Source organism: Puma concolor, chromosome B3 (genome assembly GCF_028749965.1).
Source record: "Puma concolor isolate L17-30 chromosome B3, mPumCon1.1.hap2, whole genome shotgun sequence".
In the NCBI taxonomy this organism is placed as follows: Eukaryota; Metazoa; Chordata; class Mammalia; order Carnivora; family Felidae; genus Puma; species Puma concolor.
The window spans coordinates 64260266-64283307 of record NC_141672.1 but is presented as its reverse complement, the minus strand read 5'-3'; the positions used below and the strand labels follow the sequence as shown (position 1 = coordinate 64283307).

The 23042-nt window shown below is 38.4% G+C and overlaps 1 protein-coding gene across 5 annotated transcripts in view; it reads left to right on the top strand.

Annotated features, from left to right (window-relative positions):
- Positions 1 to 23042, top strand: part of PRORP (protein only RNase P catalytic subunit) — a 137812-nt gene that overhangs the window by 5022 nt on the left and 109748 nt on the right. The window lies entirely within an intron of this gene.

Below are 23042 nucleotides of genomic sequence, written 5' to 3'. Positions count from 1 at the left end.
TCTGTAAGTCATTTTTAATAGCTTCATTTTGCTAATCTTCAGTACTTTATACTGGTTCACTAAGATTAAGTTGAAGAACTAAAATGCTTTTACAACTTGGGGAAAAATTGCTTATCATCTTACTAAATGCGTTTTCTTCAAGATACCAAATAAAAATAAGAAGTAAAAATAGTTTTGCCTTCTCCCCTTGACTTAAAATTGTCACAGAAGGCCCCTAGATCGTATGAAAACTTGTAATCCTCAAAATAAAGTCAAAATATGGTCCATAAAAACGTTAGCTTCATTTTATGGAATACCTTTTAGCTAACTTTATTGATAAATAAAATTAGTTAATGTTTATTAATGATGCTAAGTATTTTATATTCATTATCTTATATATTATTTAATTTCTATAACCACCCTAAAAGGTACTATTTTATTTCTGTTTTATAGAAAGAGTGACTGAGGCTTTGGGAGATTAAATCTGCCCAAGGACCCCTCACTAGGACTGACTGACCCTAAAACCTTTACTGTCACACTCTATTGCCTCTCACTGCATGACAGTCCATAGTTCCATATAAATCTGACAGCCAGCTGGTTGGAGCAGCTTTAAGAATTTCTGCCAGCTGAAATACGATTTAAATAAATAAATTTCATTTCCCTCATCAAACATCTGTTGAACGCTTATCTGTATTTTCTACAGTAGATCTTAAGATAGATGCAAGGTTGTATACAAATTATGCTGTTTGCTGCCAAAAACTTAACCATTTCTGTTGTGGATTAATTGAAGTTTTCTCACCTTTCATTTTTTATTTAATAGTCTTCAACCTAAAGGAAAAATGAAAGAATAGCACAATAGACACCTACATACTCTTCATTTTGAGTAACCAATTGTTACCATGCCATTTATGCATTCCCTCCGTATGTTTTTATGAGTTATATAAATGTAGATTGTGGGGGCACCTGGGTGTCTCTCAGTTGGTTGAGCATCTAACTCTTGTTGTCAGCTCAGGTCATGATCTCAAGGTTTGTAAGTTCAAGCCCACATTGAACTGTTAGTGTGGAGCCTGCTTGGGATTCTCTCTCTCTCTCTCTCTCTCTCTCTCTCTGTCTCTCTCTCTTCTTTCTCTGCCCCTCCCCTGCTTGCTCTTTCTTTCAAAATAAACAAATAAAAAAAAATAATAGGTTGTAGACATATTACCTTAAATATTTCAGCCTGTATCTTCTAAGAATAAGAAAATTCTGTTATTAAATACCATTATCACATCTAAGAACCTTCATATTAATATAACTTTATAAAAGGCACATATTCAAATTTTCCCAGTTGCCTCCTTGAAATGTATTTTATAACTTTTCCCCCCACTGATCCAGGATTCAGTCAAGATTTGTTCATTGCTTTTGGTGGTTAGGTCTCTCTAAATCAAGAGCAGCCCCTCCCACACTGCTTTTTTTTTTTTTTTTTTTTAATGACATTGATGTTTTTTTTGAAAAGTCTAGGTGTTTTGTCTTATACTGGACTTCTCAAACTTTGTACCTGTGAATCATTTGAAGGTCTGGTTAAAATGCAAATTATGATTGAGTTGTCTAGGGTCCCAAGACTTTGTATTTTGAACAAGCTCCCAGATGATATGATTCTGGTCTTTAGACCACATTTTGAGCAATAAGACTTTAGACTGATTGATTGCTTTTTATTCATTAATTCAGTATAAAAGATTTTGGGTAAAGTATGTGGGTGATGCTGTGTGCTTATTGCAGCCACATAATACTAGGTTATTTTCACTATTGATGCTAAGTTTCATCACTTGATTAAGAGGACAACTGCCAGATATCTCCATTATAAAGGTACATTTTTCCCTTTGTAATCTTTGTAATTAAAAAGTGGGGTGCCTGGGTGGCATAATTGGTTAATCGTCTAACTCTTGATCTCGGCTCAGGTCATGATCTCACATTTCATGAGTTGGAGCCCAGCACCGGCTCTGTGCTGATGGTGCAGAGCTTGCTTGGGATTTGGGGCACCTGGGTGGCTCAGTCACTTGGGCGTCTGACTTTGGCTTAGGTCACGATCTCATGGTTTGGTTTGTGAGTTCGAGCCCTGCATCGGGCTCTGTGCTGACAGCTCAGTCTGGAGCCTGCTTTGGGTTCTGTGTCTCCCTGTCTCTCTCTGCTCCTCCCCTGTTCACACATGTGCACATGCATACTCTCTCTAAAAAATAAACAAACATTTAAAAAGTAATCTGTGGAGTAATATTTCAGGACTATGCAGATATCCTGTCACTCTTGCGGATTTCCTGTTAACTCTTCACCTAGTGTTTTTCACATCATGGAGATGATCTCTACTTTTGGAGGTTGCACAGTGGTGATCTTCGAGTTACTTTATTCCTTCCACATTTATTAACTGGTACTATTCTATAAATGGTTTTTCTCTTTCTTGGAGCTCTTTTGTTTGTTTGTTTGTTTTTTAAACATTATTTTTGAGACAGAGAGAGAGAGAGAGCATGAACAGGGGAGGGTCAGAGAAAGAGGGAGACACAGAATCTGAAACAGGCTCCAGGCTCTGAGCTGTCTGAGCCTGACGTGGGGCTCGAACCCATGGACTGCGAGATCATGACCTGAGCTGAAGTCAGACGCCTAACCAACTGAGCCACCCAGGCGCCCCTGTTTTGTTTTTTTATTATTCTATATAGGCATAAGGACAAGGACTTTCTTTTTTTAATTAATTGTGTTAGAATCCATTACCATCATTATTCTTTTTGATGCTCAAATTGTCTTGGATTTATCTTTTAGGAGCCCCCTTCAAGCCATCTCCTGTTTCTTTTTGGCATTTCACCACTACCCTATCAGTTTTTGCCCCCAGATTTTGCACTTCTCTTCTTTCTGACACAATCACTAATAGAATACTTTTGTTTGACACCTCTCAGTGGTTAAACATTGCTGTAATTCCTTTTTAATGAATATCACTTTAAATCTAGATTAATAGAAGGAAGATTTGTTAGTATTCTCTTTTGGAAAAGACTTAGAACCCAGAGCACATCTTCTCGTTGGACAGCGTTATACTGCAAGAGGAGTTGCACGCTCCAGACTATGGTGAGAGTAGCAGAGAGTAGTCATACATTTAATTACTGTAATTGACAAAGTAACTGATTATATTCACCAAAGGATTGGAATATTTTAGGGCAAGGGAAATTATTCTCTCTTTTCAGTATGCTTCCCCTTTCCCCCTGAAGGTCTCCAACCCTATATTCCATCTCTTGAAACTGCCTTTCACCTTCAAGCTGTTAACATAATAATAATTGCACCATTTATGGAATGATTATCATATGTCAGGTACTTCAAGATCTGTTACACTCACGACAACATTGCAAGGATATCACCCTTCTGAAGATGAGGAAGCTCAGGATAAGCAATGTATCCATGGTTAAAGAGCAGTGAAGAAAGTCATATGATGTGGCTGGATTGTTCAGGGTTTAGTTTTTGTGGTATTGGTGGAGGAGAAGGGGCAGGGATGGATCCAGAGCACCGCTAGTGGATTGGAGTAGAACCAACTCTTTTTCTGGGACTAGAGCCCAAGGCAAATCTGTCGTTTGAAGGTGTGAGAAAGCATATAGCCTAAGGAGCCTTGAGGAGTTTTAAGCCTTGGAAGTTTGGAATATATGGGAGAGGATTGGAGAAAGTATTACTGGATGGTGCTGGAGTCCCAACTGAGGGTGGAGAGCATAAGTTTGTAATGGAATTGATCTGTGACACATTTTCAGCATTCCTGGGCCATCTAGGAATAGGAATAGGGAAAGCAGATAGATGGGATGGTACAGGATTTTGCTAATCTGGTATAGTTGAGGGAAAACAGGAGTTGAAGGTGTAGGTGAAAGGATGGATCAGTTAATGGGCCAGGAGATCAAGCTTGATAGGAAGGAAGTAAAGATGGGTGGGAGCTCATGGATTAGGAGACAATCGACATAAAAGTGGATTGGAGGCTCATTGAGGTTGAAGAGCAAGCATAAAAGGAGTGAGAATGACAAACAGGAGATTTTGATCAGTGTGTATTAGAGTTTAGATGTTAGAGATTGAGTGCTCTACAGTGATGACAAAGTCCAGAGTATGACAGTTAAGCAGATGAAGAGACTGAGAGCCACAAGTGCTAGATGGTCATCCACAGATTTATTGAGTGTCCATATGATAATTTTTTTAATAATAATTTTAAAATTATTTAAATAATTAAATAAATTGTTATTTAAATAAATTTAAATTTATTCATGTGGCTTTTTAAAATAGCCACATTTTATGGAATGCTTACCAGGTGCCAGGCACTGTGCTTTGTTATTTAGGCTGGTGATGAGGACTGAGTCGGATGGCAAATTCTTGACGCATGTAGAAATGTCTGGGGTGACACAGGTGAGAGCAAAGAGGAGGAGTCAGCAAAGTATGGCCTGCAGACCAAATCCAGCCCACCACGTGGTTTTATGAATAAAGTTTTATTGGAACATAGCCATATGCATTCATTTCTGTATTGTCTATGGCTGCTTTTGCCTTGCAGAATTGGGTACCTGTAAAAAGAGACCATGTGGCCCATAAAACCTAAACTGTTTACTATCTGGCCCTTTACAGAAAAATTTGCTGAGCAGTGGTATAGATGAATATCATAAGCCTTAGTTGATGTGAGGATTGGAGTCAGTGATTTTGAAATTTTATTTATTTTTGAGAGAGAGAGATGACAGTGTGAGCAGGAGAGGGGCAGAGAGAAAGAAGGAGACACAGAATGCAAAGCAGGTTCCAGGCTCTGAGCTGTCAGCACAGAGCCTGATGCTGGGCTAGAACTCATGAACTGCGAGATCATGACCTGAGCCGAAGTCGGACGCTTAACCAACTGAGCCACCCAGGCACTCCAAGACATAGTGATTTTGAAGGAGCAGTGGGTACTAGAAGAGGGCCTTTTCTTTCTCCTCAGTCCTATAGCATGCTTTGAGAGAATAGGTTCCCTAAGAACTAAGTAACTAAGAAATCATTGGTAACCTCAGGAAGAGTAGTTTTGATACTACACTGGAGGCCAAAGCCAGCCATGTTAGAGCAACTGAGTGAACACACATTGAGTGTAAACTATACTTTTGAGAAGATTAGATGAAAATCAATTAGAAGAAATGGGATAGTTGTGGCTGGAGGATGGTAGACGTCAAGGGAGGGGATATAGGGAGATGGGAGAGACTTGTGCATGTTTAGATGATGGAGAAAAGGTGTCAGTAAAGATAAAAATGTTGAATAAGCAGGACACGTAAGAGAGAGAATGGATTATGAATGACCCAGCTTCAGAAGTAGGAGGAGTTGCCAAAAAGAGCACAAATGGGGAGGTTAGAAATGAGAGTTCTTATTTGAGACTGTAGAAAAGAAAGTGAAGATGGGTGCAGATATAGATAATATATAGGTAAGAGGGAGAGAAATTTGAGGGAAGTGACATCTGTGTCAAATGGATATAAGGTGAGAGATTGGAGTCAAGTGGAAAGTCTAGTCAACACTAGAGACAGTAGAGATGGTTTGGAATGGTTCTTAAGGAGAATGGCAGAAATGCTAACTCAGGGCAGAAGGATTATGAAGGATTATGATTTGCCTTTTTGACTGGGTTATTTCACTTAGCATAATGTCCTCAACATTCATCCATGTTGTAGCATAGTGCAGACATTTCTTCCTCTTTTTCTTTTTAAGTTTTTAAAAAAAATTTTTTTTTAACGTTTATTTATTTTTGAGACAGAGAGAGACAAAGCATGAACGGGGGAGGGTCAGAGAGAGGGAGACACAGAATCTGAAACAGGCTCCAGGCTCTGAGCTGTCAGCACAGAGCCTGACACGGGGCTCGAACTCATGGACTGCGAGATCATGACCTGAGCCGAAGTCGGCCGCTTAACCGACTGAGCCACCCAGGAGCCCCTTCTTTTTAAGTTTTAAAAAATGTTTATTTTGAGAGAGAGAGAGAGAGAGAGAGAGAGAGAACGTGGGGGAGGGGCAGAGAGAGGGAGACACAGAATCTGAAGCAGGCTTCAGGCTCTGAGCTGTTAGCACAGAGCCTTATGCAGGGCTCGAACTCAAGAACCTTGAGACCATGACTTGAGCCAAAGTCAGATGCTAAACAGACTGAGCCACCCAGCTGCCCTTCCTTCCTTTTTAAGGCTGAATAATATTCCATTGTATGTATGTACCATATTTTGTTTATCCATTCATCCAGCAATGGATACTTCAGTTGATTCTACATTTTAGCTATTATGAAAATGCTGTTTATGAGCATGGGTGTACAGATATCTCTTTGAGGTTCTGCTTGCAGTTCTTTTGGGTATGTTACTGGAAGTGGAATTGCTATATCATATGGCTAAATCTGTTTTTAATTTTTTGAGGAACTGTGTTACACAGTAGCTGCACCATTTGACATTCACACCAACAATGCACAAGAGGATTCCACTGTCTCCACATCCTTGCCAACACTTGTTTTCTTGTCTTTTATTTATTTTTTTTAATTTAATTTTATTATTTTTTTAATTTACATCCAAATTAGCATATAGTGCAACAATGATTTCAGGAGTAGATTCCTTAGTGCCCCTTACCCATTTAGCCCATCCCCCCTCCCACAACCCCTCCAGCAACCCTCAGTTTGTTCTCCATATTTATGAGTCTCTTCTGTTTTGTCTCCCTCCCTGTTTTTATATTATTTTTGTTTCCCTTCCCTTATATCTATCTTTTTTGTCTCTTAAAGTCCTCAAATGAGTGAAGTCATATGATTTTTATCTTTCTCTGACTGACTAATTTCACTCAGCATAATACCCTCCAGTTCCATCCATGTAGTTGCAAATGGCAAGATTTCATTCTTTTTGATTGCCGAGTAATACTCCAGTGTGTGTGTGTGTGTGTGTGTGTGTGTGTGTGTGTGTGTGTGTGTGTGTGTGTGTGTGTGTGTGTGTGTATCACATCTTCTTTATCCATTCATCCATCGAGGGACATTTGGGCTCTTTCCATACTTTGGCTATTGTTGATCTTTTCTTTTTTTAAAATAGTATCTCTTCTAATGAGGTGGTATCTCATTGTAGTATCTCTTCTAATGAGGTGGTATCTCATTGTAGTTTTAGATTTGTATTTCCCTAATGGTTAGTGATGTTAAGCATCTTTTCATGTGCTCTTTGGCCATTTGTATATCCTCTTTGGAGAAATGCCTATTCAATTCCTTTGCCCATTTTTGAACCAGGATTTTGTTTTTTTGTTGTTGAGTTTTAAGTGGTCTCTATATATTCTGGATATTAATTTCTTATCAGATGATATGATTTACAAATATCTCCTATTCTATGAGTTGTCTCTTTACTCTATTGATAGTGTCTCTTGATGCACAAAATTTTTTTATTAATGTGAAGTCCAATTTGTTTGTTGTTTTTTTTTGTTACCATATGTCTTTGGTGTCATATCCAAGAAAATCATTGTTGAATTCAGTTTTTGTTCTGTTTTCTTCTAAGAGTTTTACTCTTTTAGGTCTTAATATTTAGATCTTTGATTCATTTTGAGTTCATGTTTGTGTATGGTGTTATGTAAGGGTCCAGCTTCATTCTTTTGCATGTCGATATCCAGTTTTCCCAGCACCATTTGTTGAAAGACTGCCCTTTCCCCATTGAATGGTCTTGGCACCCTTGTCAGAAATCATTTGACTATGGATGAGAGGGTCTGGGTTTATGTCTATTCTGTTGGTCTGTATGTGTGTTTTTACACCAGTACTACACTGTTTTGATTACTGTAACTTTATAGTAAGTTTTAAAATCAGGAAGTATGAGTTTTGTTCTTTTTAAAGATTGCTTTGGCTATTCAGGGTCCTTTGAGATCCCATATGAAGTTTAGGATGAGTTTTTCTATTTCTACAAAAAATATCATTTGGATTTTAATAGGGATTGCATTGAATTTGTAGATTGCTTTGGGTAGTATCAACATTTTAACAAGGTTAAGTCTTCCAGTTCAGGAACATGGGATGTGTTTCCATTTATTTATGTCTTTAATTTCTTTCAGCAATCTTTTGTGGTTTTCATTATAAAGTGTTTCACTTCCTTGGTTAGGTTACTTCCTAACTATTTCATTCTTTTTGATACTATTGTAAATAGAATTGTTTTCGTCATTTATTTTTTAGATTGTTCATTGTTAGTTTATAGAAATGCAACCAGTTTTTGTATGTTGACTTTGTAATCTGCTACTTTGCTGAACTGATATATTGTAACAGCTTTTTTTGGGTGTGGAATCTTTAGGATTTTCTGCATATAAGATCAAGTCATCTGCAAACAAAAATAATTTTACATCTTCCTTTCTGACTTGGATGCCTTTTACTTATTTTACATGATTAAATTGCTCTAGCTAGAACTTCCAGTACTATGTTAAGTAGAAGTAGAAGGCATCCTTGCCTTGGTCTTGATCTTAGAGGAAAAGCTCTCAGTCTTTCACCGTTGAATATTATGTTTGCTGTAGGTTTTTCACATATGGCTTTTATATTGAGGTAGTTTATTCCTAGTTTTTGGGTTTTTTTTTTAATCATGAAAAGGGTTTTTTGTCAAATGCTTTTCTGCATCAGTTGAGATGATCATGTGTTTTATTTTTCCTTTATTCTGTTGATGTGGCCTATTACATTGATAGATTTTCATATGTTGAACCATCCATGCATTCCAGGAATAGACCTGCTTGGTCATATTGTGTAATCCCTTTAATATGCTGCTAAATTTTGCTTGCTAGTATTTTGTTGAGGATTTTTGCATCACTGTTCATGGAGGATCTTGGTATGTAGTTTTTTTGTAGTGTCTTTCTCTAGCTTTGGTAGAGCCAGTGTAATGCTGGCCTCCAAGAATGAATTAGGAAGTATTCTCTCCTCTTCAGTTTTTTGGAAAAGCTTGAGAAGGATTGATATTAATTCTCTTTTGTAGAATTCACCAGTGAGCCATCAGGTCCAAGATGTCATTGCCGCTGTTGTTATTGTTGTTGTTGTTGTTGGAAGATTTTCTTACTGGTTCTGTTTCCTTACTAGGTATATATACTAGGTATAGGTATATTCAGATTTTCTTTTTCTTTGTGATTATGCCTTGTTGTCTGTACCTCTGTGATCAAAAGCAGCGATCAGCAGAGCGTAGATCCCCAGTATTTGGAAGACAGGATCCTTTTTGTCCACCCAGGCTCCCATAATGCGTGCAAGCTGCTCTAGGAACATGACAGATGCCTGCCATTTGGCTTCGGGTGTGGAATGGGTAGTTGCTACTGTATTAAGTGTTAAAACTAAACAAAATTAACCACTGTTTATCATACAAGGCTCCTTCTGCAATTTGCAAGCCTTCAACAGACTCCAGAGTTCCAAAATAGTTACATCAGACAAATTCTGTCAGTGTAATTGTTATCTAGGTGGGAGAGACAAATTCCTGGTGCTTTCATCTCTACCATCTTCCCCTCAACTTAGTGAGTTTTGACACATATATACTCCTGTGGAACTGTCACCACGGTCAATATAATGAATATATCATCTCCAAAAGTTTCTTTGTGCTACTTTCTAATGACTCCTGTACCTCACTCTTTCCTTGCCCCATGCCCCATAAACACCATGGAAGCACACCATATATAGTATTTTTTGTCTGTTTTTTTTTAATATTGAGCATAATTTTGAGATTTCATTCATATTTTGTGTCTCAATCAATTTTATTCCGAGTAACATTCTGTTGGGGTGGATATACCACAACTTATAAATTCTTTCATTTATTGATGGACATTTGGGTTATTTCCATTTTGGGGCTATTACAAATATAGCTAATAAGAACATTCTTTTATGCGGTGCCTGGGTGGCACAGTCAGTTAAGTGTCTGACTCTTGATTTCCACTCAGGTCATGATCTCATGGTTCATGAGTTTGAACCCTATCTTGGGCTCTGTGCTGACAGGATAGAGCCTGCTTGGGAGTCTGTCTCTGGCTTTTTCTCTCTGCCCCTCCCCCACACATTCATGTACTCTCTCTCTCAAATTAGTAAATTAAAAAAATATAAAAGAACATTCTTGTACAAGAGTTTGTGCTTTGTTCCTCTGTGTTTGTTTCCTAGGGGTGCCTAAGGATGCCAAATTGCTACAAACTGGGTAACTTAAAACATCTGTTATTTCATAGTTCTGGAGGCTAGAAGTCCAAAATCAAGGTATTTGTTGGGCCATGCTCCTTCTGAAGGCTCTAGGGAAGAATCCTTCTCTTTTTCTAGCTTCACAAGCTCTTGACTCCTGGTAATCCTTGGTTTTTCTTGGCTTTTAGGTGTATTTCTCTGCTTCTTTGTGTGCCATATTTTCTTTTGTCTTTCTTTTCTTTTGTTTTTAATGTTTATTTTGAGAAAGAGGCACACACAGAGTACGAGTGGGAGAGAGGCAGAGAGAGAAGGAGACATAGAATCTGAAGCAGGCTCCAGGCTCTGAGCTGTCAGCACAGAGCCCGATGCGGGGCTCAAACTCATGGACTGCAAGATAATGACCTGAGCCGAAGTCAGACGCTTAACCAACTGAGCCACCCAGGCACCCCTGTGTGCCATCTCTTCTTATGAGCACATTAGTCATTGGATTCAGGGCTCATCTTATTCCAGTATGATCTCATCTTAGCTAATTATAACTGCATCCAGATAAGGTCACATTCTGGGTGGACATGAATTAAAAAAAATTTTTTTTTTTAAATGTTTGTTCATTTTTGAGAGAGTGAGAGATAGCACGAGCAGGGAAGGGGCAGAGAGAGAGAGAGAGAGGGAGACACAGAATCCAAAGCAGGCTCCAGGCTCTGAGCTGTCAGCACAGAACCCAACACAGGGCTCAAACCCACGAACCATGAGATCATGACCTGAGCTGAAATCAGATGCTTAACCGACTGAGCCACCCAGGCGCTCCTGGGTGGGCATGAATTTTAGAAGGCATACTAACCACTAAAACTTTTCTTTCTCTTGGGTACGTATCTAGCAGTAGAGTGGTTGGGTCTTATGGTAGGTGTGTGTGTAGCTTTTTAAGAAACTGCCAAACTGTTTTCCAAAGTGGTTGTCCCATTTTATATTTTTATTAGCACTATATGAACATTACAGTTGTTCCACATCCTGGTCAACACTTACTATGATGTCTCTTTACCTTTAGCTACTCTAATGGATCTGAAGTAGTATTTCATTGTTTGTTTGCATTTTTTTTAACATTTTTTTATTTTTGAGAGATAGAGTGGGACAGAACACAAGTGGGGGAGGGGCAGAGAGAGTTGGGGGAGACACAGAATCCAAAGCAGGCTCCAGGCTCTGAGCTGTCAGCACAGAGCCCTACTGGGGCTTGAACTCACAGAGAGTGAAATCATGACCTGAGCCGCAGTCGCACGCTTGACTGACTGAGCCACCAGGCACCCCTCTCGTTGTTTTAATTTATGTTTTCCTAATGACTGATAATGTTGAGCATCTTTTTATGTGCTTTGGTGAGTGCCTGTTCAGATATTTTGCCCATTGTTAAAACTGGGTTGCTTTCTTATTTAGTTGTAACAGTTTATATATTCTAGGTATACTTCCTATGTCAGATAGATCTTCTGCAAATATCTTTACTGTCTGTGGCTTGCCTTTCATTTTTATAAAATAGAGATTTGATTTAATTGTTCTGGTTTTAGGTCCCAGGCATCAGGATTTTCAAAAGCTCCCAGGTGATTTTAAAGTGCAGCCAACGTTGGGGCACCCGTGTGGCTGAGTCAGTTAAGCGTCTGAATTCGGGTCAGGTCACGATCTCACAGTTTGTGGGTTTGATCCCTGCATCGGTCTCTGTGCTGACAGCTCAGAGCCTGAGTCTGCTTTGGATTCTGTGTCTCCCTCTCTCTCTCTGCCCCTTCCTCACTTTTGCTCTATCTTTCTCTCTTTCAAAAATAAACATTAAAAAAATTTTTTTTAAATAAAGTGTAACCAGGGTCAAGAACCACTGCTTCTGATGTGAGGTTTTGGTCTACAGCCATACCACGATGAATGCATCCAATCTTGTCTAATGTGATGTTTTGCAGAACCCTAATGTATGTATGGCAGCTTCTTTTCTACAGGATAATTTTGGGAGAAAACCTCAGTCATAGGTAGATTTTTAGCTTTTCTGTTTTAAACCTTTGTTTACTGTACTTAGACATCACAGCCAGCAGATGGCAATAGTATCACATGTAAAATTTATTGTATAGTCAGATCAATTAGGTTAAAGGATTTGCTAACCTTATTTAATTATTAAACTGAAAGAAAGGCACCTGGGTGGCTTGGTCAATTAAGTGTCTGACTTTGGCTCAGGTCATGATCTCGTGGTTTATGAGTTCAAGTCCTGCATCAGGCTCTGTGCTGACTACTCAGAGCCTGGAGCCTGCTTTGGATTCTGTTGTCTCCCTCTCTCTCTGCCCCTCTCTTGCTCCTGCTCTCTCTTTCTCAAAAATAAATAAACATTAAAAAAATCTTTTAAAAAATTATTAAGCCGAAAGAGATGCATGTCATTTTTAAGTCTGGTTAGTGATAGTAGGTAAAGATAGGAGCTGTATAAGTGAATTTTAAGTGAACAAAGCAGAACTCTGAATGGTATGTGTATCTTGCTGGTTTAACTATATGAAACTAATTGAGAAAAGATCATTGGAGATCAAAAAGTGTATTTGGAGGACACCTGAGTGGCTCAGTTGGTTAAGCATCTGATTCTTGGCTTTGGCTCAGTCATGATCTCATAGTTCATGAGTTTGAGCCCCACATCAGGCTCCACAGCTGGCAGCGTGGAGCCTGCTTGGGATTCTCTGTCTCCCTCCCTCTCTGCCCCTCCCCCACTTACACTGTCTCCGTCTTTCTCAAAATAAATAAACCTTTTTAAAAAGTGCATTTGGGGGGCACCTGGGTGGCTCAGTCAGTTGAACGTCCAACTCCAGCTTAGGTCATTATCTCACAGTTCATGAGTTCTAGCCCCACATCAGACTCTGTGCTGACAGCTCAGAACCTGGAGCCTGCTTCAGATTCTGTGTCTCCCTCTCTCCATGCCCCTTCCCTGCTCACACTCTCTCTCTCAAAAATAAATGAAACATTAAAAAAAAATTTTAAGTGCATTTGGAGCTATGTAGATACTGCTAGTTTAATATTAATAGTTAATAATTAATGTTAATTTTTAATATTAAGATTTCCTCCCTTTATTTTCCTTCATTCTAAGCAGTAATGTTACTTTACAGTCCGATTTTTTTTTTTAATTCAACTGCTAAGTCTGAATTCACTTCTTTCTGGGGCGCCTGGGTGGCACAGTCGGTTAAGCATCCGACTTCAGCTCAGGTCACGATCTCGCGGTCCGTGAGTTTGAGCCCCGCGTCGTGCTCTGGGCTGATGGCTCAGAGCCTGGAGCCTGTTTCCGAGTCTGTGTCTCCCTCTCTCTCTGCCCCTCCCCCGTTCATGCTCTGTCTCTCTCTGTCCCAAAAATAAATAAACGTTGAAAAAAAAAATTTGAATTCACTTCTTTCTTTAATCTTTTTATTAGGAAAAATTTCAAACATCTGTCAAGGAGAGAGACTGGTATAATGAACCGCTAGCTCAATGATCATTAACTCATGGCCACTTTTATTTCATGAACACTTCCACCTGTTTCTTGTTTGCTCCTCAGATTGTGAAGCAAATGTGATCTTAATCATTTGTCCTGTTAATTATAAATTCACTTCACTTGTTTCTCTTACCTAAAAAATTCTTTACACAGTGATTTTTTTCGTTTTTTTTTTTTAATTTTTTTTCAACGTTTATTTATTTTTGGGACAGAGAGAGACAGAGCATGAACGGGGGAGGGGCAGAGAGAGAGGGAGACACAGAATCGGAAACAGGCTCCAGGCCCTGAGCCATCAGCCCAGAGCCCGACGCAGGGCTCGAACTGATGGACCGCGAGATCGTGACCTGGCTGAAGTCGGACGCTTAACCGACTGCGCCACCCAGGCACCCCCACAGTGATTTTTTCTTAAAAACTAAGAAACACTTGGGCACCTGGGTGGCTTAGTCAGTTAAGCGTCCCACCCCTGATCAGGTCATGGTCTCACAGTTCGTGGATTCGAGCCCCACGCCGGGCTCTGTGTGGACAGCTCAGAGCCTGGAGCCTGCTTCAGATTCTGTGTCTCCCTCTCTCTCTGCCCCTGCCCCACTCACCCTCTCTCTCTCAAAAATAAACATTAAAAAAAAAAAAAAAAAAAAACTAAGAATACTTTAGAACAGTAAAAATTGTCAAACTTTTTGGTCTCAAGACCCTTTTACATTCTTTTTTTTTTTTTTTTAAGATTTTTTTTTTAATCTCTCCACCCTATGTGGAGCTCAAATTTACAATCCCAAGACCAAGAGTTGCACGCTCCACCAACTGAGCCAGCCACGTGCCCCACAACCTTTTTATAGCTTAAAATTAAGGACTCCTGAGAGATTTTATGTGAGATTATATCTATTGATAATTACTGGATTAGAAATTAAAACTGAGAACCTTTAAAAATATTAATTTATTTAAAACGACAATGTAAATACTATTACATGTTAACATAAATAATATTTCCTTAGTAATAACTATCATCCAAAACAAAAAAAATTTGTGAAAAGAGAGGCATTGTCATATATTTGGAAGTCTCTTTAGTTACATAACTTAATAGAAGACAGCTGAATTTTTATGTCTGCTTCTGTACTCAGTTTATTGTATGTGATTTTGGCTGAAGCATATGAAAAAAAGGGACCTCATATAGGTAAACATAAAAAAGTTAAGAGTATTTTATTGACATTTTCAGGTAACTGTGGTTATTCTTTGATATTCTACCAAAACTCCACACTTTTGAGCAAATGAGAATGGAAAATGCAGAGAACATGTTAGTATTATTATAAAAATCATTTTTAACCTCACAGAGTTCCCAAAGGGGTCTTACAGATGCCCAGAAGTCTGCAAACCACAGTGTGGGAACCACTGCTCTAGAAATATTCCACTGCAGATGTAGTTTCCTTTTTCTAACTCTTTGAAAAGTTTAAGTAAAATTTATTTCTCTCAGTTTTATTCTACAGACATCAACAAAAGAAGTGAAAGACAACAGCCTCACTACTCAGCTTATTTTCTATTTAGGGTCTTCTCTTTTAGCTCTTATTGAGACTTACTTCCTGACCATTGGTCACTTTCCAAAATGGAAGTGCCTTTTGTTCTAATTATAAAAATGATGTTTATTAATTATTTAAAAACTACAGTTAAAATAGATAATTCTAAAGAGGGAAATAATAGCCTACCAGGGTCCTCTCAGTTTGAACTTTTAATAAAACTTTTTTTTTTTAACTCTAAATGAAACTTTAATCACAATAGCAGTCCCCCATAATCCTGTGATTTAGGACTTCTTAAAAAAAACTTTAATGACTTGGGATTCTGTTTTCTGAAAAAGGGATTGGAGGAAGGTAAATCACCTATCGTACATTTAATTGAGTTTTTGTTACGGAACCTGGTCTGGATCACCCAGTGGAAGAACCAAGCAGTACTCGGCACTCAGAGATCTTGAAAGGCAGGAGGTTTATTTTACACCTGTGGGCTCAGAGGAGCTAACTCTCCAGAGGTCTGAGCCCTGAGGATACACAGAGGGAACAATTTATAGTCTGTTACATATGCATTCTGCATTAGTAGTAATTTGGAGCAATGCTGCAAGCAGGGTGGGAAGAACAACCTGTCCTGTCGGTCGGGGACAGGAATTTTCCTATTAGTCCTGTCAGCCATCTTATAACATTTTTCCCTATCATTTTTAGGGCTAAGTTTAAGTCAAACAATTTGTTCTGCTTGATGATATCTCTTGAGTTAAATGACAGAAGGGAGACCTTCTGGTGTTTCTCTAACTACCGATTTAAGACAGCACATGTGACCCAAATGAATGTCAGTATAAGAAGTGATCCAATGAGGGGTGCCTGGGTGGCTCAGTCAGTTGAGCGTCCAACTCTTGATTTCAGCCCAGGTCATGATTTACAGTTTGTGCGTTTGAGCCCTGCATCGGGCTCCGCACTGATAGTGTGTAGCTTGGTTTTCTCTCTCCCTCTCTCTGCCCCTCCTGTGCATGCATGCAGTCTGTCAAAATAAACTTAAAAAAAAAAAAAAGAACTGATCTAATGTAGGTGTTTGTTGTTGTTTTTAGTTTGGGTGGCAGCTGCAAACTTGAAAGATGTGAACTAACTGAGCCCTTTGTTGCAGTCTTCAGAACTTTGCTCTCTCATCTTTCTGGGTTTGAGGCTCCAGTTATCTCTCTTTTTTTTTTTTTTTTTTTTTGCTCGTTATCTTTTACATGAACTATGAGGTTCCCCCCCGCCCCAGATTTTAAAAAATGTTGAATGGCAAATGGCAAACTTGAGGGGTTTGGTAGTTTAAGAAGAAAACCTGAGAAAGAAATTTAATTATATGCAAAGTATAGCTTTAAATCCATGTATTTTGAAGTCTTTATTTATAAAAGCCCATTAATGAATATAGTTCTTAACTTAAAAACATTTTACCAATGCATACTTAATTAATCACTAATTTTATTCCCCATTCCCTCTTCTTCAGCTCCACAATTGAAAACTGGAAGGGACACTTGGGTGGCTCAGTCAGTTAAGCGTCTGAATCTTGGTTTCAGCTCAGGTCATGATCTCACGGTTCATGAGTTCCAGCATGGGGCTCTGCTGATAGCATGGAGCCTCGTTGGGATTCTGTCTCTCCCTCTCTCTCTCTGCCCCTCCCCTGCTCGCTCGCTCACTCTCTCTCAAAATAAATAAATAAACTTAAAAAAAAAAAAAGGAAAACTGGAAAATAGACATGTAATCTCTAGATTGTCCAGGGTGTTGGTGCAAGAATTATGGCAAAATGTAATTAGAAAACTTAGGTAAAACTTCTAGAAAAATCAGTGAGTTTAGAAGTACAGGAAAGGTGAAAATGTAGAAAGAAGCAGGCTGATTCTTTGCAGTGGACTTCTCAATGTGAAATATTCTTCTTATTTCTATATTCTTCATTTTCTCTTATATAGTACTTACTGAAATTCTTCCAACTGGGATCAAGTCATTTTTATTAGAATTAACTTTAACCAGTGCGTTTCCTCCTGATGCTTTGCCGAGTCTTGTTTTACAAGGGAATGAGAATTGTGTGTGGTCGTGGGTGTTTGGTGGCTGCTGTTTTAGAACTGGGTGGTCATAGAGAACATAAAACATATTTCCAGGCAGATTTGAAGACAATGCTAGAATAGGAGGTTTCATGGAGATTACAGTGTTACAGGCAGAGGATAAAGGTGCTTTTAGACCCTTGATCTTAGCCAAAAGGCCAAGAAGCTTTAATAACGGTGCTTTTAGTATAAGTGATTTGAACAAGGTGGGAATGTGCAAAGGAGAAACTTGACTAATTTTTCTCTTAGGCCAAGGGCAAGGAAGTCTGGTCTTTCTTATACGCTGTGATCTTTTCTCCCTTAGATTCAGGCTGGTACAGTTTTTGTTACAATGTAGTTCCATTATCTAGTTTGGCATGGAAACCAAGTCATTTCTTTCTTTCTTTTAAGTTTATTTCTTTTTGAGAGAGAGAGAGAGAGAGAGAGAAAGCAAAGTGGGGAAGGGGCAGAGAGAGAGGGAGAGAGAGTCTGCTGACAGATTCCCCTGAACCATGAGAACCTGAGCCGAAGTCAGATGCTCAGTCCAACTGAGTCCCCAGGTGCCCCAAACCAAGTCATTTCTTATAAACTTGTATTTATGAGAAAAATATTGTGAGTTCTAAATGACCATTTTATAAGTGAATTTTTAGAAATAATGTGTTGGAAGTGGAGCACTACCCAGAGTGACCACACTTTTAAGTTTTCTTTTCCTTAGAAACTGCTGCCCTAGATTTCTGATTCAGTTTTTTCTTTCACTATTGAATAAATGTAGTAGTTTTTATTGCCTTTTCATTTGTTCTCCCTAGAGAATAGAATGGTGTAAATAAGAGATTAGAAACGATAACAAACTGGTTCTGAAGACTGTTTACTTCTGAGGAAAGAGAAAATTATTAATGTGAAATGGCAGCAGCAGAAATATTGAGAATAAGGGCAGAAGGTCTCCTTCATCCTTCATAGCTCCAAATTCCTGATCTTTGTAAAGATGCCCTTCTTGCAGCCTTTCTTCTCTCAGTAAATAAAACTTTCTCCTTCTAGTTATTTAGATATCAATATAAATGTCACTCATTCTTGACTTCTCTCTTCCTTCATACCCTTCTTCCTGTCTACCAGAAAGTTCTGTTGATTTCCTTCAAAGGATATCAGACCATTTCTCATCACCTTCATTCACTACTACCAAGTTTTTGATCTAAGCCACCATCATCGCTAGACCAAGCAATTGCAGTAGCCTCCTAACTGGTTTCCCTGTTTCCCAGTGCCCAAGTTTGTTTTCAGCCAGAGTGATCCTTTTAAATCCATGTTGGATCATATCTCTTCTCTGCTGAAAACTTTCCAAGAGCTTTCCATGTCACTCAGGCTGAAAGTCAGTCTTTACAGTGACCTGAAAGGCTCTGCTTAGTCTGGCATCCCATAACCTCTCAGATCTTGCTCCATTCCAGCTGTATTGGACTCTTGTGTGTTTCTTTTCTTTTTCTTTATATTTCCTTCTTATTTCTCAATCCTACCAGATATGCTCCTACCTCAGGACATTCACCCTTGCTATTTCCTCTTCCTCCCAATATCTGCATGATTATTTATCCACTGTTAACTCTTTTCTGAAGTATAGACTTGTTAGAATGGTTTTTTCTGACCACCGCATTTAAAATTGCATATATACCCTCACACCTTGCCCAAGCACTCTGTCCCTGCTTTATTTTTTCCATAGCACTTATTACCATCTGACATTACTGTATATTTTATTAGCTTTTAATATTTTTTTTCACATATTAGACTAGAAGCTCCATGATAGTAGGAATTTTTATCTGTTTGAACTCTGTGGTATTCCCATATCTTAGAACAATGCTTGGCATGAAGATTCTCACTTTGTTGAATTAATGAATAATAGTTACCATTTACTAAATGCTGACTATGTATCAGGCACTGTGTTAGACCTTTGTTATCTTTAATCCTTTTGATAATTCTCTAGGGAAAGCAGCATCTCTTATTTGCTAGGTCTCAGAGAGGTTAAGGGACTTTGCCAAGACAAGCTTTTTGGCAGAGCTAGGATTAGAACTCAAGTAACAGAGCTAAGATTAGAACCCAAGTCTCTAAAATCTGAGTTCTCTTCATTAAGCTTACCTGTGTTCATAACGAAATACTAGGTCACTTTGAAATTTAATAAGATTGTTTAGTGTTCTTCATTTGATAAAGGAAAGTATGCAATATATTTCTAACAATTTCTGTCTTGGATTATCTTGACTTTAAAAAATTAATATAGAGGGGCACCTGGGTGGCTCAGTCAGTTAGGCATCTGACTTCAGCTCAGGTCATGATCTCGCACTTCATGAGTTCGAGCCCTGTGTTGGGCTCTGTGCTGACAGCTTGGAGCCTGGAGCCTGCTTGGATTCTGTGCCTCCTTCTCTCTCTGCCCCTCCCCTACTTGCACTCTGTCTGTCTCTCTTTCTCTCAAAAATAAAAAAAAAAACATTTAAAAAAATGTAAAGATTAATATGGAATAAAGTTGGTTATTTAAAGGAGCAGTTATCTTGAACATTTACTTATATATAGAATATATTATTCCCCCAACATGCAAGGTAGAAGGGAGTGTTTATATTCTTGAAGAAATTTGAGAGATCCTTTCAAATATTAATTTTGCTTTTTAATTAGTTTTAACTATGTTTTTTAAAATAAAGCACACATTTATATAAGGCTTATTATATGTTAGTCACTTTTGTGAGGATTTTATAGCTATTAACTCATTTAACATCATCTTCATAACCATTGGCAAGTTACTTCATTGCAATAGTGTCTGTTTATCTGCAGTTTCACTTTCTGCGGTTTCAGCAACCTGTAGTTAGCTGTGGTCTGGAAGCTGACTATCCTCCTTCTGACGAATTGTCAGGTCAGTAGTAGCCTAAAGCTGCATCACAATGCCTGTCATTCACCTCACTTTATCTCATCACATAGGCATTTTATCACCTCATATCATCACAAGAAGAAGGCTGAGTACAGTACAATAGATATTTTGTGAGAGAGGGAGAGTGCATTCACATAACTTCTGTACAGTATGTTGTTATAATTGTTCTATTTTGTTATTAGTTATTGCTGTTCATCTCTTACTGTGCCTAATTTGCAAATTAAACTTTATCGCAGGTTTGTATGTATGAAAAAATATAGTGTATTTGGGTTTGGTACTATTCCTGGTTTCAGACACCCACTGGGTCTTGGAATATATCCTCTGCAGATAAGGAAGGACTACTGTATTCTTGTTCTCTGTTCCCTCATCATTAAACAGAGCAGATTGAAAAATAAAATTAAAAAAACATCAAACAGAGCAGATTGGACTCCATGATCTCCAAGGCCCCTTCCAGGTCTGAAATGTCAAGACTTTCTAACTGTTGCCAGGCAATTTAGTTATGTTTTAGTCAGATAAGGTAGTCTTTCCCTAGTGGGAGTAGAGATGAGGGTGGAGCCCTGAAAACAGTACAGAGTAGAAGAGGAAGTTGTGATTTAGATGAATAAAAATGCAGAACTTGGGGGTGCCTGGGTGGCTCAGTCAGTTGAGCATCTGACTCTTGATTTTGGCTCAGGTTGTGATCCCAGGGTTGTGGGATCAAGCCCTGCATTGGGCACCATGCTGAGCGTGGAGCCTGCATAAAATTCTCTCTTTCTCTCCCTCTGCCCCTCTCCCCTGCTCATGTGCTCTCTCTCTCTCTAAAAAAACAAAACAATGCAGAATCTGTATCTAGCACAGTATCAGTCTGGGAAGGAAGAAAGGGAGCATCAAATCATTGTTGAGGTTTCAGTGGTGTGAAGCTCTTTCCCTCCCTGCCTTTCAAAGGTAGAAATTTGAAGTTAAGTTTTCAGCAGAGCATATGACACCTCCTTAATATTCAGTACTACTTTTTAGCAATAGGTTGAAACTTGGCCAGTGTTTCTTCTCTCCCTAGGTTTCAAGAAATAGGAGGTAAGAGTTAAGAATCTGGTACATGAAAGTGTCAAACTTGAATCTGATCAAGCATCTATAGCCAGCTACTAATTTATAGGAAATATAGGGAAAATGTTACACCTAGAGGATACAGTACCAAATCCAGTCCATGGGAAACTCTGAGACAACCTAGTATCTTCTAATAAATCAATTGCAAGGAAACAGAGACCTGTAGATCAAAAGCAGTTTGTAATATATCAATCATTTGCAGAGTGTGTACTGTATTTGGCTTTTAATTCCTGATTTGAACAATCAGGGAAATCTGAACACTGATTGTTGGAGACACTAAGAAATTATTGTTTATTATTTTTTAGGTATAATAATGCTAGTGAGTTATCTTTTAAAAACTTTGTATTTTAGGGGCATCTGGGTGGCTCAGTTGGTTAGGCATCCAACTCTTGATTTTGGCTCAGGTCATGATCTCATGGTTCATGAGTTCAAGCCCTGAGTTGGGCTCTGTGCTGACAGCATGGAATCTGCTTGGGATTCATTCTCTCTCTCTCTCTCTCTCTCTCTCTCTCTCTCTCTCTCTCTCCCCCCATATTCTCACTCTGTCTCTCAAAAATAAACAAACATTTTAAAAACTTTATAATTTAGAGCTACACTCTAAAATATTTATGGATGAAAGATGTGATGCCCAAGATATGCTTCAAAAATAGCTGGGAAATGGGGGATGGAATGGGTACAGTTACATATGAAACAAGATTAGCCATGAGTTGATAAAGTTAGTTTGTGGGTTCATTGGGATTTATTATATCATTCTACTTTGTATATGTTTGAAATTTCTATTGTAAAGGTCTTTTTAAAAATCGACATAAATACACATATGCTTTCAGGATAGAAATTGTGAAGAGGGAGTTTAATAAAACAATGCATCTTTAGTGAATTTCATGCAGAGGCAACATCTTTCTATAATATCTTCCCCAAACATATATTAATTGTCAAATACAAAAGTAGTTTAGAAATGTCACGATAGAAAGTGAAAATCCCCTTCTTTCATCAAATATTTAAAAATACTGAAAATTGTCATGTCTTTTGCACATGATAAATATTCTTTTTTGCATTTATGAAATGCATGAAAGATGAAATTTAGATCAAGAGCAGGAGAGAGATTTTCTATTGAACTACATTGCTTTTGCTTTGCAAAAAGATTAATGTCTGTTCTGGAGTTAAAAAAAATCCTTTACATGTTAATCCATTCTGTAGTGAAAATGATAGCTAAAGTGGCAATCTGGAATGCTCCAGTGTGCATCTACTCCTGTCTTTAGTGCAGGTGGCAACTGCAGATTAATTCCAGTGTGGTTGGGCCTTCCATGAAGGGAAATTTGAACCCAAGAGCTTATGTTCTCAAGCAGTGCTAATTGGAAGATGTGGAGTAAGGGGATTTCCACTCTTTGTTAATAAGATCTCCAGGCGTATTTCCTCTTTGTTTTTGCATTTTCCTGAGCTATGAAGCAGCTGCAGGGTAGTAAAATGTGATTTCCTGCACTGGCAAGTACTGGGTTTACTTCTGGAGACTTATAATTGGAAGAGTGGAATGCATATGGATTGAGCTATTCACACAGCTGATTTAAACAGTTGTGTTGTTTTGTTTGTTTATAAATTCACTGCATTTGTGCCATTTATTCCGATGATTTGAAGTAGCAGATAACGCAGTTGTCTCAGAGGTGGGCATCCATCTTGACAGACCACTGCTTTATTTAACAGTAAGTTTGCAAACTAACTGAAAAACTATGAATGGCAAAATTGCATTCTGTCATCTTAATAAAAATATTATATCTCCTTTGCAGATTAATGCAATGTAAATTCTTGTCTTTGGGGTTGAACTTATTATTTAACCTATAAATTCTCCAAAATGAGAAAAATGAGAAGGGGTATTTTTCAGGAACATGGGATAAGGCCATATCAGGTACTGCACGTGGGTGCAGTGTCTCTGGGAAGTGAAAAGAACTTATTAGAATAAATGCTCAAGAGCTATTAAGCATTAGGTGAAAGGGGAAAG